This window comes from Leptodactylus fuscus, chromosome 10 (genome assembly GCF_031893055.1).
Source record: "Leptodactylus fuscus isolate aLepFus1 chromosome 10, aLepFus1.hap2, whole genome shotgun sequence".
Classification (NCBI taxonomy): Eukaryota; Metazoa; Chordata; class Amphibia; order Anura; family Leptodactylidae; genus Leptodactylus; species Leptodactylus fuscus.
Window position 1 is genome coordinate 65,939,309 of NC_134274.1, and position 18,308 is coordinate 65,957,616.

At 44.5% G+C, this 18,308-nt stretch overlaps 3 non-coding genes across 3 annotated transcripts; all 3 read right to left on the bottom strand.

Moving 5' to 3' along the window:
* Positions 1–1,046: 1,046 nt before the first annotated feature.
* TRNAG-CCC (transfer RNA glycine (anticodon CCC)) lies at positions 1,047–1,117 on the bottom strand. The gene has a single exon. It is a non-coding gene; the product is annotated as a tRNA-Gly (tRNA).
* Positions 1,118–6,534: 5,417 nt separating this feature from the next.
* On the bottom strand, positions 6,535–6,605 carry TRNAG-CCC (transfer RNA glycine (anticodon CCC)). The gene has a single exon. It is a non-coding gene; the product is annotated as a tRNA-Gly (tRNA).
* An 11,366-nt stretch (positions 6,606–17,971) lies between these two features.
* Positions 17,972–18,042, bottom strand: TRNAG-CCC (transfer RNA glycine (anticodon CCC)). The gene has a single exon. It is a non-coding gene; the product is annotated as a tRNA-Gly (tRNA).
* Between the last annotated feature and the right edge of the window lie 266 nt (positions 18,043–18,308).

The following is an 18,308-nucleotide window of genomic DNA, read 5'->3' on the forward strand; positions in this document are numbered from 1 at the left end:
CAGATAACATTTTTCACATTTTTATTAATACACTCCAGTTTGTTACTAAAAAAAATACAAAAACATTAAACACACTCTAGAGAGAGCCAGAATGGAAAGTTATCCATTAGACATTGACCATTAATCTACATCATAGAGTATGTTGTCTGAATTTCACCTGAAAGATAGAACGGTTATGGTCACCTGAATCCAAGCTGCGTGAAATTGTGTATCGGGGCCTCCGTTGCCGTGATATCACTGTGTTTGTCAAATTCAAATTGAGCTCTATGGAGTGGCACAGGCATTGACGTTGGTCCAGAGAGGTAAGTGGCAATGCCCTCCACATTGCTTCAAGTACCTTATTATCATATTGAGACCAAGAACAATGATTTCTGCTGTTGACATTACCCTATGGAGAAATGAAGGCATTGTTGATGTTCCAGAAGGGTAAATGGAGAAGCCATCATCGTTCCAAAAAGCTCATTTCCATATTAAGGCCAAGAATATTCAATTCTGATATTGACATTACCCTATAGAGAAATGAAGGCATTGTCCTGGTTCCAAAAAGGTAAGTGGAAAACCCATCACCGTTCCAAAAAGCTCATTTACCTATTGAGACCAAGGACATTCACTTCTGATATTGAAATTACCCTATGGATTAATGAAAGCATTGTCTTTGGTCCAAAGAGGAAAGTGGCAATACCATCAGTGTTCCAAAAAGTTCATTTCCATATTGAGACCAAGGACAATAACTTCTATTGACCTTACTCATTGCTCCACACTATATCTCTAGTTAAAGTAATGTTTGTGAATTATACTTTTGGAATAAGGAATAAATACTTAATAATCCACTTTTTATAATTCCACACTTACTTCAATAAGCGCACCAGAAACTTGAACATATACAATACCCCTTCAGAGGCCAAGAATCATAAGTTTTTCTATCAACATTAACCACTGTCCCGCACAAGAACCCTTAGGTAACCTATATCTTTTAGAATATTTCTCCATAATTTGAATTTTTTTTTTAGAAACAAAGAATTTATTGCTTTAAAATTACTTGAAATTGCGCTAGCCGGGACTCGAACCCGGGTCGCAAGAATGGGAATCTTGCATGATACCCCTACACCACTAGCGCTTTTGTACATTTTGGAAAATCTTTGGATTATTCCAATATACAATGTGAAAGCATGTCCGAAAGTTCACTCTCTCTGATTTATTTTTCAAAGCCAAATTCATATAGTTGTCTATTAATCAGAGAGAGAATAGTAATAGGACAGATAAAAATTTTCACATTTTTATTAATACACTCCAGTTTCTTACTAAAAAATAAAACAAAAACAGTAAACACACCCAAGGGAGAGCCAGAATGGAAAGTTACCCATTAGACATTATCCATTAATCTATATCAAAGAGTATGTCATCTGAACCCATTCTGACAGATAGGACGGTTATGGTCACCTGAACCCAATCTGCATGAGATTGTGAATCGGAGTCTCCGTTGTCATGTGTTTGTCAAATTGAAATTGAGCTCTATGGGGTGACAAAGGCATTGACGTTGGTCCAGAGAGGTAAGTGGCAATGCCCTCCACATTGCTTCAACTAGCTTATTTCCACAACCGCGGAAGGTCGCCCGGCATGAGCCAGCACTGGAGGGTCCCTTGCGGGCCTCCATCTGCGTCTCCTCGGCGGCGTGGAGAGCTCCGGATCCGCAGACCATCGCAGCCTGCCGGACCTGACGCAGAAGGGCCTCGATGTCAGAAGACAGTGACATGGTGAAAAAAAACAAGTTGCTCAAACAGCCTCGTGGGTAAGTGATCCTCAGCCTGCATCTTATGTTTTGTAAACAGTATGCTAACCCCACCGATTGTCCTTTGCCTGACCCCCTCTTGCCCTCCATAGGACCTGTCTGCTCTGCATTCCCCTTTATGTCATGTGCCCCCCTTCACTACCCCTTTGGGTCCGCTACATGGGGCTTTCTATACCCCTTCAGAGGCCAAGAATCATAAGTTATTCTATTAACATTAATCACTGTCCCACACGAGAACCCTTAGGTACCCTATATCTTTTAGAATAATTCTCCTGTAATAGAATTCTTCTTTTTGTTTGGAAGAAAAGAATTGATTATTTCAAAATAACTTGCAATTTACGTTAGCCGGGACACAAACCTGGGTCTCAAGAATGGGAATCTTGCATGATACCCCTACACTACTAGCGCTTTTAGTAGGCTTTTGGAAAACTCTGGATTATTCCAAGACATTTCTTTTTTTTTTCTTCTTATGGTAGAGTTGGAAGGGACCTCAAGGGCCATCGGGTCCAACCCCCTGCGAGTGCAGGTTTTCCTAAATCATCCCAGCTATATGTTTATCCAGATTCCGCTTGAAGATTTCCATTGATGGAGCGCCCACCACCTCCCGTGGCAGCCTATTCCACTCTCTCACTACCCTCACTGTCAGAAAGTTTTTCCTAATGTCTAATCTGTATCTCTTTCCCTTTAGTTTCATCCCATTGCTTCTTGTACTTCCTTGTGCTAATGAGAATAGGGGAGATCCCTCTGCACTGTGACTACCTTTCAGATATTTGTAGACTGCTATTAAATCTCCCCTCAGCCTTCTCTTCTGCAAACTAAACAATCCCAGTTCTTTTAGCCGCTCCTCATAGGACATGGTTTGCAGACCTTCCACCATTTTGGTTGCTCTTCTCTGGACTTGCTCCAATATATCGATGTCTTTCTTGAATTGAGGCGCCCAGAACTGTACACAGTATTCCAGGTGTGGTCTGACCAGGGAAGAGTACAGCGGAATAATGACCTCTCTTGATCTAGATTCAATGCTTGTCTTAATACATCCCAGAATTTTATTAGCCTTTTTTGAAGCAGCACCGCACTGTTGGCTCATGTTGAATTTGTGATCTACTATTATGCCCAAGTCCTTTTCCCCTATGCTATCACTTAGTTCTATTCCTCCCATACTATATATGTTTTTTACATTTCTGTTACCCAGATGTAGAACTTTGCATTTGTCCCTGTTAAATACCATTTTGTTGGCCTCAGCCCATTGTTCCAGTGTGTCTAAGTCCTTTTGAATACACTCTCTCTCCTCTCTAGTGTTGGCTATTCCTCCTATCTTCGTATCATCTGCAAATTTTATGAGTTCCCCAATAATTCCATCGTCCAGATCATTTATAAAGATATTAAAAAGTACTGGGCCCAGAACAGAGCCCTGCGGCACCCCGCTTTTGACTTTCTTCCAGTTGGATGTGTAGCCATTTAGTATTACTCGTTGTGCCCGATCATTAAGCCAGTTATGAATCCACCTAACTGATTTTTTGTCAAAGCCATACTTAATCATTTTTTCAATAAGAAGGTTATGTGATACTTTATCAAATGCCTTACTGAAGTCAAGATATACTATGTCCACGGCATTCCCTTGGTCCAACCATTCAGTGATTTTGTTGTAGAAGGAAATCAGGTTAGTCAGACAAGATTTATTGGTCCTAAAGCCGTGCTGGCTCTGGTTAATTAATGCCTTCCCATCCAGGTACCGAAGTAAATGTTCCTTGACAATTTGCTCAAAGATTTTTCCTGCTATCGAGGTCAGACTTACCGGCCTGTAATTTCCTGGATCGTCCTTTTTCCCCTTTTTGTAGATGGGGACAACATTTGCCCTTTTCCAATCTAAAGGGCCCACTCCTGTTTCCCATGACTTACCGAAGATTATAGCAAGGGGTTCTGTTATTTCCTCTGCTATCTCTTTCAGGACTCTAGGATGTAAATCATCTGGTCCTGGGGACTTGGTTTCCTGTAACTTGGCTAAGTGCTCTCTTACCAGACTTTCGCTTATAGTCAGTTTGGAGTCCTCCTTCCCCTCATCTCCATCACCATTAATGTCGATATTTCCATTAGTTTCTTGGGAGAAGACGGATACAAAATATGAATTTAGTAGCTCCACCTGCTGTTCCACCATGTTAACTGTTTCTCCTTTGTCATTCTTCAGGACTCCAATGGTCTCCTTCACTTTTCTTTTGCTTTTAACATATCCCAAAAATCCTTTTACCTTACTCTTTGCCTCTTTTGCAAGCTTCAATTCGTGTTCAGCTTTAGCTCCTTTGATGCTTGTCTTGCAGAGTCTGCAGACTGTTGTGTACTCTTACTTAGATATAGTTCCCATCTTCCACTTTTTGTATGTTTCCTTTTTCCTTTTTAGCAGGTTATGTAATTTTTTGGTCATCCATCCTGATATTTTTAGGTGCTTCCCATTTTTCTTCCTTCTAGGTATTGTTAGTTCCTGTGCTTTAATGATTTCCCTACGGAAGATTTCCCACCCTTCATGTGCATTTTTGTGCTTAAGAATTTTGCACCATGGAATTCTGCTAACCCTTGCCTTCAGGCTCTTGAAGTCTGCCCTGCTAAAGTCGAGCATTGAAGTCTGTGTCTTCTCAGGTCTTCTTCTTCTTGCAACCTCAAACTCAAGTATAGCATGATCGCTGAATCCCAGTGTCCCTGCTACCCGTAGTCCCTTAACCATGTGCTCTTTGTTGGTTAGGACTAGGTCCAAAATGGATGTTCCTCTCGTATTTTCTTCTACTAGCTGGGCAATGAAGTTGTCCGCTAGAGAGGATAAAAATTTGATGGAGCCTTTACTCTTGGCTGTGTGGGTTTCCCAATGAATGTCAGGGTAATTGAAGTCTCCCATGATCACTATTTCATGTTTCTTTGAGAGCGTGGTCATTTGCTGTGAAAAAATCTCATCCATGTCTTCTGTCTGTCCTGGTGGTCTGTAATAAACGCCTAGTATGATGTCCTTATCATTGTGACATACATGTAACGCGTCACGTGACAAGTGTCTGAAGGTTAACTCTCTCTGATTTAAATTTCAAAGCCAAATACATATAGTTACCCATTAGACATTGTCTATTAATGTAAATCATAGAGTATGCTGTCTGAACCCCGCCTGACGGATAGAACGGTTAGGGTAACCTGAATCCAAGCTGCATGAAATTGTGAATCGGGGCCTCCGTTGCCGTGATATCACTGTGTTTGTAAATTTTAAATTGAGCTCTATGGAGTGACAAAGACATTGATGTTGGTCCAGAAGGGTAAGTGGCGATACCTTCCATATTACTTCAAGTAGCTTATTTCCATATTGAGTCCAAGAACAATGACTTCTGCTATTGACATTACCCTATGGAGAAATGAAGGCATTGTCTATGTTCCACAAAGGTAAGTGGAAAAGCCATCATCGTTCCAAAAAGCTCATTTACTTATTGAGACCAAGAACATTTACTTCTGATATTGAAATTACCCTATAGATAAATGAAGGCATTGTCCTTGGTCCAAAGAGGTGAGTGGCAATACCATCAGTGTTCCAAAAAGCTCATTTGCATATTGAGACCAAGGACAAAAACTTCTGCTATTGACCTTACTCATTGCGTTCTTGAAGTATACTTTTGGAATAAGGCATAAATATTTTATCTCCCCTTTTAATAATTCCACACTCACTTCAATAATCTCAGCAGAAACTTGAACATATACAATACCCCTTCAGAGGCCGAGAATCATAAGTTCTTCTATTAACATTAATGACTGTCCCAGACGAGAACCCTTAGGTAACCTATATCTTTTAGAATATTTCTCCATAATTTGAATTCTTTTTGTTTGGAAACAAAGATTGATTGTTTTAAAAACACTTTAAATTGCACAAGCCAGGACTCGAACCAGGGTCACGCGAACGAGAAACTTCCATGATACCCCTACACTACTAGAACTTTTTGTGAGTTTTTAGAAATCTCTGGATTGTTCTAAGAAGCATTGTGACAGCGTGTCTGAAAGTTCACTCTCTCTGATTTAGTTTTCCAAGCCAAATACAGAGACAGAATAGTAGTAGGACAGATAAAATTTTTCACATTTTTATTAATAAACTCCAGTTTCTTACTAAAAACAAAACAAAAAACAGTAAACACACCCAAAGGAGAGCCAGAATGAAAAGTTACCTATTAACCATTGACCATTATTCTACATCATAGAGTATGTCGTCTGAACTCCACCTGACAGAACGGTTAGGGTCACCTGAATCCAAGCTGTGTGAGATTGTGAATTGATTCCTCCATTGCCGTGATATCACTGTGTTTGTCAAATTAAAATTGAGCTCTATGGGGTGACAAAGGCATTGATGTTGGTCCAGAGAGGTAAGTGGCAATGCCCTCCACATTGCTTCAAGGAGCTTATTATCATATTGAGACCAAGAACAATGACTTCTGCTATTGAGCTTACTCATTGCTCCACACTATATCTCTAGTTAAAGTAATGTTTGTGAATTATACTTTTGGAATAAGGAATAAATACTTTATCTCCCCTACACTTACATCAATGAGCGCACCATAAACTTGAACATATACAATACCCCTTTAGAGGCAGAGAATCATAAGTTCTTCTATCAACATTAACCACTGTCCCACACGAGAACCCTTAGGTAACCTATATCTTTTAGAATATTTCTCCATAATTTGAATATTTTTTAGAAACAAAGAATTGATTGCTTTAAAATTACTTGAAATTGTACTAGCCGGGACTTGAACCCGGGTCGCAAGAATGGGAATCTTGCATGATACCCCTACACCACTAGCACTTTTGGTACATTTTTGAAAATCTTTGGATTATCCCAAGATACAATGTGAAAGTGTGTCCGAAAGTTCACTGTCTCTGATTTATTTTTCAAGGCCAAATACATACAGTTGTCTATTAAATTGAGAGAGAATAGTAATAGGACAGATACCATTTTTCACATTTTTATTAATACACTCCAGTTTCTTACTAAAAAAAAAATACAAAAACAGTAAACACACCCTAAGGAGAGCCAGAACGGAAAGTTATCCATTAGACATTGACCATTAATCTACATCATAGAGTGTGTTGTCTGAATTTCACCTGACAGATAGAACGGTTATGGTCACCTGAATCCAAGCTGCGTGAGATTGTGAATCGGGGCCTTCGTTGCCGTGATATCACTGTGTTTGTCAAATTGAAATTGAGCTCTATGGAGTGACACAGGCATTGACATTGGTCCAGAGAGGTAAGTGGCAATGCCCTCTGCATTGCTTTAAGTACCTTATTATCATATTGAGACCAAGAACAATGATTTCTGCTGTTGACATTACCCTATGGAGAAATGAAGGCATTGTTGATGTTCCAGAAGGGTAAATGGAGAAGCCATCATCGTTCCAAAAAGCTCATTTCCATATTAAGGCCAAGAACATTTAATTCTGATATTGACATTACCGTATAGAGAAATGTAGTCATTGTCGTGGTCCCAAAAAGGTAAGTTGAAAAGCCATCACCGTTCCAAAAAGCTCATTTACCTATTGAGACCAAGGACATTAACTTCTGATTTTGACTTTACCCTATGGATTAATGAAAGCATTGACCTTGGTCCAAAGAGGTCAGTGGCAATGCCATCAGTGTTCCAAAAAGCTCATTTCCATATTGAGGCCAAGGACAATAACTTCTACTATTGACCTTACTCATTGCTCCACACTATATCTCTAGTTAAAGTGATGTTTGTGAATTATACTTTTGGAAAAAGGAATAAATACTTTATCTCCCCTTTTAATAATTCCACACTTACATCAATAAGCGCACCAGAAACTTGAACATATACAATACCCCTTCAGAGGCCGAGAATCATAAGTTCTTCTATCAACATTAACCACTGTCCCACACGAGAACCCTTAGGTAACCTATATCTTTTAGAATATTTCACCATAATTTGAATTTTTTTTTAGAAACAAAGAATTGATTGCTTTAAAATTACTTGAAATTGCGCTAGCCGGGACTGAATGAAGGGTGGTATGAAGGCCCCAATTTCTTAGGGGAATTTACACTCAGAACCTGGCACTATATGCCAATAGCAACAAATGAAGGGTGTATGTAGCCTCAATTTTATTCTTGGGGGATTAGACACAATGTGTTTACAAGTTAGTTTCAGGGGTGGGGGTGCACACTGTTGGAACATGGATTGGGGGTATATAGGGTATATGGGAATATACTTTCAGTGTATAACATTCAGGATCATCCACACTGCGGAAAGATGGGTTGCGCAGATACAGCCTGTCAATGCCACGTTGGTGTGATCGACACTGACAAGCTTCTCCCTGGAATGTAGCTCTTAAAAGACCTGTTGGTTTTCTTCTCCTTCCTATCCTATTCTATCCCTGCCTACCAGAATCTAATTCCTAACTCTACGGCCGCAGACCTCCATCTGTGACCAAGTGAAAGCTCAGAATTACGCGAAGCTGGGCGGCGCTGTTCTTATCATTCAGAGGTCACATGTTTTCGGCAGCCAATGGCATTTTCCTATTTTTTTTTCAAGGTCCCTGTTGTCGTAGTTCCTGTCCCACCTTCCCTGCGCTGTTATTGGAGTCTAAAAAGCGCCAGGGAAGGTGGGAGGGGAATTGAGTTTTCAGTCACTTTATTACGCGGTGTTCGATTCGAATCGAACACCGCGAACAGCGTAATATCTGATCGAACATATGTTCGATAGAACACTGTTCGCTCATCTCTATAAGCTAAAGGTCTCAGAACCTGACTGAAGCCATTGTAAATCAGTTGGGTCTGGTTGGTGCCTGTGGTTCTGTTGTGTGGTATGCCCTGGACTGTGCTATGGACAGATCCTTCCTTACAGGGTTGTCTGCCCTTGACAAAGCCCTATATTGTTTACATACAGCCAAAGGCAGTTAGTTTTCAGGTGGTTTTGGAGTTTCAGCATCAATGGATAACTAAAAAGACTCTTTTCACCCGTGCATTAAGGCTTCCATTTATAATGGGAAAAGAAACGCTATGCTGAAGCTATAACATGACAGAACCAGTGGAGCAATATGCCACCAGTGACTTATAATGGGGCTAGGGTTGAGCGATCTTGAGATTTCAGGATCAATTTTAAAATCCGATTTCCGATCATTTTCCATTCAAACCCAATCCCGATCCCATTTCCAATCCTAATGTAAGTCAATGAGATTTTTTAATGATTGAAAATCGTATTTTAAAAACGATCGTGTTCACTACACAGTATGGAGTCCAAAAATTGAAGCCTCCACGCTGTGTAGTGATTAAAAAATCCACCAGCCACTTAGTCTTCCCCACTTACCTGCACAGAACTGCTGCTGCCTTCTCTCCCAATGTGTACACCGCTCCCCGGAGCTCTGGGCCATTGTTCTCTCCTCTTTCTCTTCGCACGCCGGCAGAGCGCTGTCCGCGCCCCCGCCTCCCAGGCTAGTGTGACTGATCCTGGGAGAAGGCGGGTCTTGTTGTGGCTTAAAAGAGTGTGGGCGGGTACTCATGTCTCCCCTCCCTGTACCTCCCCACACTCTCCTAAGCCACAAAAAGCCCCGCCTACTCCCAGCAGTAACAGTAGCCTAGGGAGTGCTCTGCCGACGTGCGAAGAGAGAGAGGAGAGGAGAAAACAACGGCCCAGAGCTCTGGGGAGCGGCAGCGGTTCTGTGCAAGTAAGTCAGTTGAGCGATCAGGATCGGAATTCCATTCCCGATCTTTTTTAGGCGGGATCAGAACCCGATCGCGCAACCCTAAATGGGGCTCTACCAGCCCTATAGATTCTCAGAAGGTGGCAGGCAGAATGCTGAAGTCCCACTATATCAGACCCAGGTTTCTGACTTATCAGTGGTCCAGAGTGGGTCTGAAATAGGCCTCAGCCCCAGCTGTTGTAGTAATAGAATTAGGCTATGTCTAAATTAACAATTTTTTTTATGGTCCTGTAAGGGGTTACTATAGTTTATACTATAGTTGGGATTAATGTAAGGGGTTATGGACAAAATGGACACCGCCTTTAACTTTTAAATCAGCCAGGGGGAATGAAAAATATATATATAAAAAATCATACTCACCTGTCCCCTATGCTCCGGTGTCCTCCCAGCATGTTCCAGTCCTTCTGCTCAACGGCTTCTGGGGTTCCACTGAAGCAACTGATTGGCTTCATAGGTCACGTAACCACTGAGGCCAATAAGCAAAGGGCATGCACTGTCACTACCTGTGACAGGTCTTTTCCTGAGGCCGCTGAATGGTCTCAGTGGTCATGTGACCAGTAACTTCAGCGGAACCTAGGAAGAGAACCGTGAGAAGCCGCTGCAGCAGTAGAATCGGGAAACACCGGGGGACACGGGAGCATCGAGGACAGCTGAATATGCATTTTTAAAAAAAATTATTATACTCGGGGGGTCTTTTCAGATCAGAGGCCCGAGAGAGGTAAGTGAACATAAAAAATTGTGTTACTTACCTTTCCACGCTCCTGGCAGGCTTCGGCCTACTACTGAGAGGTCCCTGACGTCACATGACTGGGGCCTGCATCCCACCCACTGGTTCACATAATTGTTCTACAGCATTTAACCACTGGCAAGCGTTCAAGATATCGGCCAGCATTTTCAGTGTGGCAGCTTCAATTGTTCCCCTGATAGGGGCTTAAGCATAGAGGCCTATGGGCAGCCCTGTTAATGGCCTGAGTAATATTGAGCCTTTGCTGTATTGAAAAAATTCAGCTAGTATCTCTGAGATTCGCTGGGAATCTGGACTTGTTTAGGCACCAGGAATAAGGGATTTTAGCAGGCTTCTGAAAGTTAATATCAACCAGCACGAGTTCATAATCTGACCAAACTCAGGGAACATGGCGAGCATAAACTAGAAATGGAAGTAGTGATGTGGACGTGAGTATCAATCCAGATGTAGTGCTGGTGAGCAGGGGAGAAATAGATGTAACACTGTTTATTTCCATTAAATTCACGCTAACAGTCTACTAAAGGAAGGGAATGAAATGCCTCATGGGCCTCACTTTTGGCTTTAGAGGAAACCTTGTTCGCTGACTGTGATGAGCATTCTAATAGAGCGTTAAATGAAAAATTACAATCTGCACAGAAATCCAGGTTATCATAGGTGATAGGGGGCATCGTCCCTGGGGGTCCACAACATGTATAGGAATGAGCTTGCGTAGAAAATAGTTACTACTCTGCTTTTAGTCTTATTAGGTGTATGACCTAGAAGAGTGTAGTGAGAGTGAAAGAATTTAGGGATGAATGTAGCCGACAAATATGGTTCCTGGATACAAATTATGTCTAGTTGCAATTTTTCGAAGTGTAAGAAGGCCTTACATCATTGTTACGGGGAGTTAAAGCCTTTATCATTATATGCAGATGATCTTACACATGGGAGTAATGCTTTGTGCTGCAAAAAAGCATGATATAGGACAAGGGGATGGGGTGGTGGGGTCTACCCTCTGATACAGGAGTAGGTCAGGAACTATTACTGCACATGCCAGAGTGATAATACGATGAACCCCAAGATGCATGAAGTGTGGGGAGACATGGGAACCAATGCCACTACAGTCTAACCAGGTGGGTTTAATCCTGGTAAACAGTGCTATAAAGAAAGAATATCAAAGTAACAAACAAAAAGTGCCAATAAAGCATAAAAAATACAGCACACAAATCCTAGAAAGAGCCAAAAGTAACAGTTATCCATGTAATATTGAAGATAAATCTAAATCATAGCTCCTTTTAAAAAGAGTGTCATCTGAACTCCACTCGACAGATAAAGAGGTTAGGGTCACCAGAATCCAAACTGTGTGTTCCCTGTCATCCTCAACAGCGGCACAATGTGGGGTATTTCTGCCCCTGTGTGCTGGTAGGACAGGCGGATATTTAATTAGCCAATCAAATGCGTGGCAGGCCCTATAAGAGGGCACAAGAACCTCCCCTCTGCGTGTTTTTTTCTGTCCTGTGTGGACAGAGGACAGGTGGGAGGACTTGTGTCCTCTTAGAGAAGCTCAGCAGGATCACTCACCTCCTGAGCGGTTGTTTTCTTCTTGTCACCTTCTGTGCCCTGCGGGGAGAAGGTGCTTGTTAGCCATGTGTGGCTACCCCCCTCTATCCCCCCTGCCCCCCCTCTCCTCCGCTTCCCCTGCTCCTTGTGACTTACCTGACATTTTGGTGAGAGTCCGGGGACTCCGCATGCCGCCTCTGGTGGCCGCGCGGACTGCCGGCGGGTGGAACCACACTGTTGTGTATCCTGTTCCCCGCCGGCCGCTGTAAGCGCGCACTTCCGGTTTCGCCGGAAGTATCATAGCGCCATGGCAACGGCCTGGCGCTGGCGGCCGCTCACTCAGGGAAGATTCAGGCCTTATTAAAGGCCGGAAAAGACGGGGAGATGTGGGGGTAAGTGCCCGTGTTAAGGGCCTCTTGGTGGGGGGGAATGTATATCTTTGCAGACCCCTGATTACAGGGGTAGTTGTCTGGGCAGGTTGCCTCACCTGCTTTGATTGTGGCTCCGCCCACTTCCAGCCGGCCAGAATTAAGAGGCTGGCTGGCCTGGTGTCAGAGACCTTCCTGCAGTATCTGCTGAAGGCGTGCGATTGTGGTGTTCATTGATCTTGAACTCTTTTCCAGTTTGCAAACTTTATTGGGATCCGTCACCTCGCTGTCCGGTCTACAGGACCTGGTAAGATTTACCCTTTTTTTAAAAGCTGGTATGATGTCATGGTGACAGTGTTGCATCGTCTATTATCTCTCTCTGTAGGATATGTCATCCTCTACTACCCCTCCTGGGGATGGTAGGAGGAAAACCTCTTCCAAGAGGAAACATCTTTCCTGCTTCGATTGCGACACACCGCTCCCTGATGGTAGGTAGCGGCTTGAAAGGTTGTGCCCTGCGGGGTACTACTGGTCCTATAACTTGCCTATTTTCAGGCTATGAGTGGGCCGTTGTCGCGGGTGCAGAGGTCCTCCACCTTTGGAGCCCTCTCCCAGAGATATGATGGCATGGGTCAAGGAGATGGTGAGTTTGGGCATCGCTTGGGTAAATAGTTTTTCCCTTGCTTGTACTCTCCTTTTTGTTTTGCAGTATGATTCCCTCAATGGGATCCATTGCACCTTGTCTCAGCTCACCAGGAGACCATGCTCTGAGCTCCGTTCCTCGTCTCTCCCCCCCCCCTTGTAACACCTGCGGGTGGCAGAGGATGATTCCTCCGAGGACGACTCAGTTATTCCAGCAGAACTGCGTTCCATTATGAACAAACGGGCAGGCTGCTGAAGTCCATCCGGTCTACAGTGGGCCGAGATGTTGACGGGGAAGCCTCCACGTCTGCCTCTGGGGGACATATTGCCTTCCATGCGGACGCCACGCTGACCGACCTTATGGCGCAGCAGTGGAAACAGCCAGAGAAAGGACATTCGCTTTCCAGGATCTTCAAGAGTTTGTTTCCTGTTAACACTACCCAGTGGGATTCCTGGGGGCCTCCCCCGAAGGTGGATTTGGCCGTAGCAAAGCTGTCCCGCAGAACCCTGGTGCCCTTGGAAGATGGTTCAAATCTTCAGGACCCTCTGGATCGTAGGGTGGACTCCGTTCTGAAGAAGGTCTACTCAGCTTCCTCCGTGCAAGCCTCTGTGGCCATAGCCTCCTCTATGGTTGGTGACTTTTTGCGCAACCGCTTAGCCGCCTTGGAGCGGGATATAGACTTGGGCGTAGACAGAGATGAGATTCTGGCCTCTATGAAAAGAGTTCATAGGGCTGCAGATTATTTGGCGGAATCCTCCTGCCATCAATTAAAAATCTCCGCCAAATCTATGGCGTTGTCTACTGCGGCCCGTAGACCCCTTTGGCTAAAGCCTTGGCGGGCAGATTTTGCATCTAAAGCAGCACTCTGTGCTCTCCCCTTTGAGCCGGGAAGGGTGTCTGGCCAAAGCTTAGACGCCATTATGGAGGGATTAGCTGAAGGTAGGGGAAGGTCCCTACCTCAAGCATCCAGGGGCAGACGTGCTCCCTCTAGAGGCAGAGGTTCTTCCTCTAATTATAGACGCCCTTCCCAACAACGGCGTTTTAGATATCGCCCTAGGGGAGCTGGTCGTGGCGCTTCCAAGGAGGACACCAAGAGGAAGCCTGAGTTTTGACGTGGGGCAGCTCCCTGTGGCCCCCCTTCCTGTGGGAGGACGTCTTTCCTCCTTTTCCAGAGCATGGTTCACCCATATCCAAGACCCATGGGTGTTGAAGATCATACAACACGGGTATCACATCGACTTTCATCTTCCACCTCCAGATCGGTTCGTTTCCACCCAAACTCTTCCACCTTCTCAGCAGGCCAGTCTAGAAGCCTTGGTTGCCGAATATGTTACCAAGGGTGCCCTGGAGAAGGTACCAGCCTCAGACCTCGGTCTGGGAGTCTACTCCCCCGTCTTTCTGGTCCCCAAGTTCACCGGGGGCTGGAGGATGATAATAGATCTGAGGTACCTCAATCGGTTTATCAGGAAGAGGTCATTTCGAATGGAAACCGTGGATTCCGTGGCTGTGTTTCTTCAGCCAGGAGAGGTGATGGTTACCCTCGATTTGAAGGACGCCTATCTACATGTCCCCATTGCTCATTTCCACAGGAAGTTCCTCAGGATTGCCGTCGCTATGGCCGGCCACAGGGAGCACTATCAATTCACAGCTCTGCCATTCGGCATCACATCCGCCCCACTGGTATTCACCAAGGTGATTTCTCCGGTCGCCGCGGCCCTCAGACTTCAGGGTCTTTTCATCGTCCCTTATCTAGACGACTGGCTACTGAAAGCTCAGTCTCCTGCTGCCCTCCTCCAGCAGCTCAACCTTGCCATCAACTTCCTACAGGAGTTAGGATTATCAATTGGGAGAAGTCCGAAATCGTTCCATCCACCTGAAGAAAATTCCTCGGATTTATAGTGGATTCAGAAGCGATGCAGATCTTCCTCTCCAGTCCAAGGAAGGAAAGAATCCAAGCCAGTGCACGATTCCTATTGCGCACTCGGCAGGTGACCATCCGGACCGCCATGAGAGTCCTGGGCCTGATGTCATCCTCGGCCAGGGCGGTGCCTTGGGCTTTATGGCATTTGCGTCCCCTGCAGATGGAAGTGTTGAGAACCTGGAACATTTCTCCACAGGGATTGCACAAGAAGATCTGCCTTTCTCCCGCTACCCGTCTTTCCCTCAGATGGTGGATACACCTGAAAGACGGAAGGTCCACGGTCCCGACAGTGTGGACCCTGTTGACAACAGATGCATCCCAGTGGGGATGGGGAGCCCATTGTCAAGACAAAACTGTACAAGGACGATGGAGATGTCCGGAGCTGGGGTCATCCAATCTCAAGGAACTCAGAGCAGTGTACCTGGCCCTAGTACACTTTGCCCCAGAATTGAAAGGCAAGTCTGTCAAAAACCGGTCAGACAATATGACGGTGGTAGTCTATATAAACAAACAAGGAAAAAAAAAAGGGGCACCAGGTCACCAACCTTGCTGAGAGAGACGAATCTCATATTTGCCTAGGCGGAGAAGAATCTGGTCCAGTTATCCGCTGTTCACATAAAGGGCTCCCTGAACATAGTAGCGGATCAGCTGAGTCAGGGTATTACCGTATCAGGAGAATGGTCTCTCAATCCAGACGTATTTCAACAGATCGTCCAGAGATGGGGTCTCCCGGAGGTCGATCTTATGGCTACCCGACTCAACGCCAAGGTGGGGACCTTCTGCTCTCTGTACCAGGAGGACAATCCCTTGGCGGTGGATGCCCTGTCCATCCCATGGAGGTTCAGGCTGTTTTACATATTCCCTCCAATTCCAATCATACCGAAGGTATTGATAAAAATAAGACAGGACCAAGCCTCGGGAATAGCCATAATCCCGTTCTGGCCAAAAAGGGCTTGGTTTGCTCAGCTCATACAAATGAGTCAGGGCATATATTGGAGGTTTCCCCCACTCCCAGACCTGGTAACCCAAGGAGAGCTGAGATGCCAGGATCTGAGGAGACTCAACCTGACAGCCTGGAGGTTGACCAGTCCCTATTGAGAAATAGAGGACTGTCACAAGCCGTCTTGAAGACCCTATCCAGCGCCAGAGCAGATTCGACTAACAGGAACTACCGTCGAATAGGTAACATATTTAATGCCTGGTGTCTGCAGCATCAAGTGGACTCTGCCGATCCCCCTACGGAGGCGATCCTGGACTTCCTTCAAGACGGACTAGACAGAGGTCTTGCTGCGGCCACACTCAAGGTACACGTAGCGGCCCTGTCCGCCTATCTGGGGAGGCGTTTGTCTCAGGATCCTTTAGTGAGCACCTTTATTAAAGGGGCAACTAGGCTGAGAACGGTGGTAAACACCCCTGTCCACCAATGGGACCTTATTCCGGTCCTGAACGCCCTATGTGGCCAGCCATTTGAACCTCTGGAAGAGGTCTCCCTCAAGTCGCTAACCGGCAAAATGGCGCTGCTATTGGCAGTCACACCTGCCAAACGCGTTAGTGAACTACAAGCTTTGTCCGCTGAGGAGCCATATACCACCTTTTTCTCTGACCATGTACAGCTTAGGTTCCTCCCTGGGTTTCGTCCCAAGGTGCCATCTGCTGTAAACAGGAACCAACTGATTTCCCTTCCAGTATTTTTTCCGTTCCCTTCTTCTGCTGAAGAAGAAAGATGGCACAAGCTGGATGTGGTTAGATGCCTGCAGATCTACTTGCAGCGCACTCGCCCCTTTAGGTGGACTGAAAACCTGTTGGTCAGCTACACGGGGAAAAACAAGGGCGCCAAAGCCGCCAAAGCTACAATATCCCGGTGGGTTACCGGGACTATTAGAGTCGCCTATACCGCCCAAGGGCTGTCGGCTCCATCTTTCCTTCATGCCCATTCAACCAGGGCAGTGTCCACTTCACGGGCAGAAAGAAGTGCTTTGTCTGTGGACCAAATATATGCAGCTGCCTCTTGGGCATCTGAATCCACCTTCATTCGGCATTACCACCTGAAGGACCAAGTGGCAGATTCCACTGCCTTTGCCCAGACCAGTTTAAGTTCGGTCATGGGTTTGTCCCACCCATCTTGGGGACCTGCTTGCTATATCCCCACATTGTGCCGCTGTTGAGGACGACAGGGAACGAGTGATTATGAAGATAATCTTGTTTCCCTTAGTCCTAACAGCGGCACAAGATTTCCCACCCTGGGAATCATATCTTATGTATAAAACTGTATATAAATGTAATGGAGGTACTTTTGTATTTACACGCAGAGGGGAGGTTCTTGTGCCCTCTTATAGGGCCTGCCACGCATTTGATTGGCTAATTAAATATCCGCCTGTCCTACCAGCACACAGGGGCAGAAATACCCCACATTGTGCCGCTGTTAGGACTAAGGGAAACAAGATTATCTTCATAATCACTCGTTTTTTGCCCTTCTGAATGTTCGACTCCCTTGCTGAAAATGAGCTCCATGGAGTAATGAAGGCATTGTCCTTGGTCCAAAGAAGTAAACGTCAATGCTCTAATATCTTTATAATGCTTATTTCCATATTGAGACCAAGAACAATAACATCTGCTACTGAAATTACCATATGGCCTATTGAAGCCATTGTCATTGGTCTAAGGAGGTGAGTGTTAATAAAATCAGTGTTACAAAAAAGCTCATTTGCATATTGAGACCAAGAACAATAACTTCTGCTACTGACATTACTCAGTATGTCAAAAAGAGTATGTTGTCTGAATCCCACCAAACATATAGAACTAATAGGGTCACCATAATCCAAACTGTGTGTGATTGTCTTGTGAATTGGGACCTCGATTGCCGAGATATCACTGTTTTTGTCAATTTGAAAAATAGCTCTAAGGAGTGGCGAAAGCATAGGCGTTGGTCCAGAGAGGTAAGTGGCAATGCCCTCCACATTGCTTCAAGTACCTTATTTCCATATTGAGACCAAGAATAATAACGTCTGATATTGACTTTACCCTAAGGATTAATGAAGGCATTGACCTTGGTCTAAAGAGGTAAGTGGCAATACCATGAGTGTTCCAAAAAGCTCATTTCCATATTGAGACCAAGGACAATAACTTCTACTATTGACCTTACTCATTGCTCCACCCTATATCTTTTAGAATTATTCTCCAGTATTTAAATTCTTCTTTTTGTTTCAAAGCAAAGAATTGATTGCTTTAAAATTGTTTGAAATTGCACTAGCCGGGATTCGAAGCCAGGTCGCAAGAATGGGAATCTTGCATGATACCCCTACACTACTAGTGCTTTTGGTAGGATTTTGGAAAACTCTGGATTGTTCCAAGACATACCATGGCACCGTGTCTGAAATTTCACTCTCTCTGATTTAATTTTCAAAGCCAAATACATACAGTTGTCAATTAAACAGAGAGAGAATAGTAATAGAATAGATAAAAAAAAATTCACATTTTTATTAATACACCCCAGTTTCTTACTAAAAAATAAAACAAAAACAGTAAACACACCCTAGGGAGAGCCAGAAAGAAAAGTTACCCATTAGACATTGACCATTA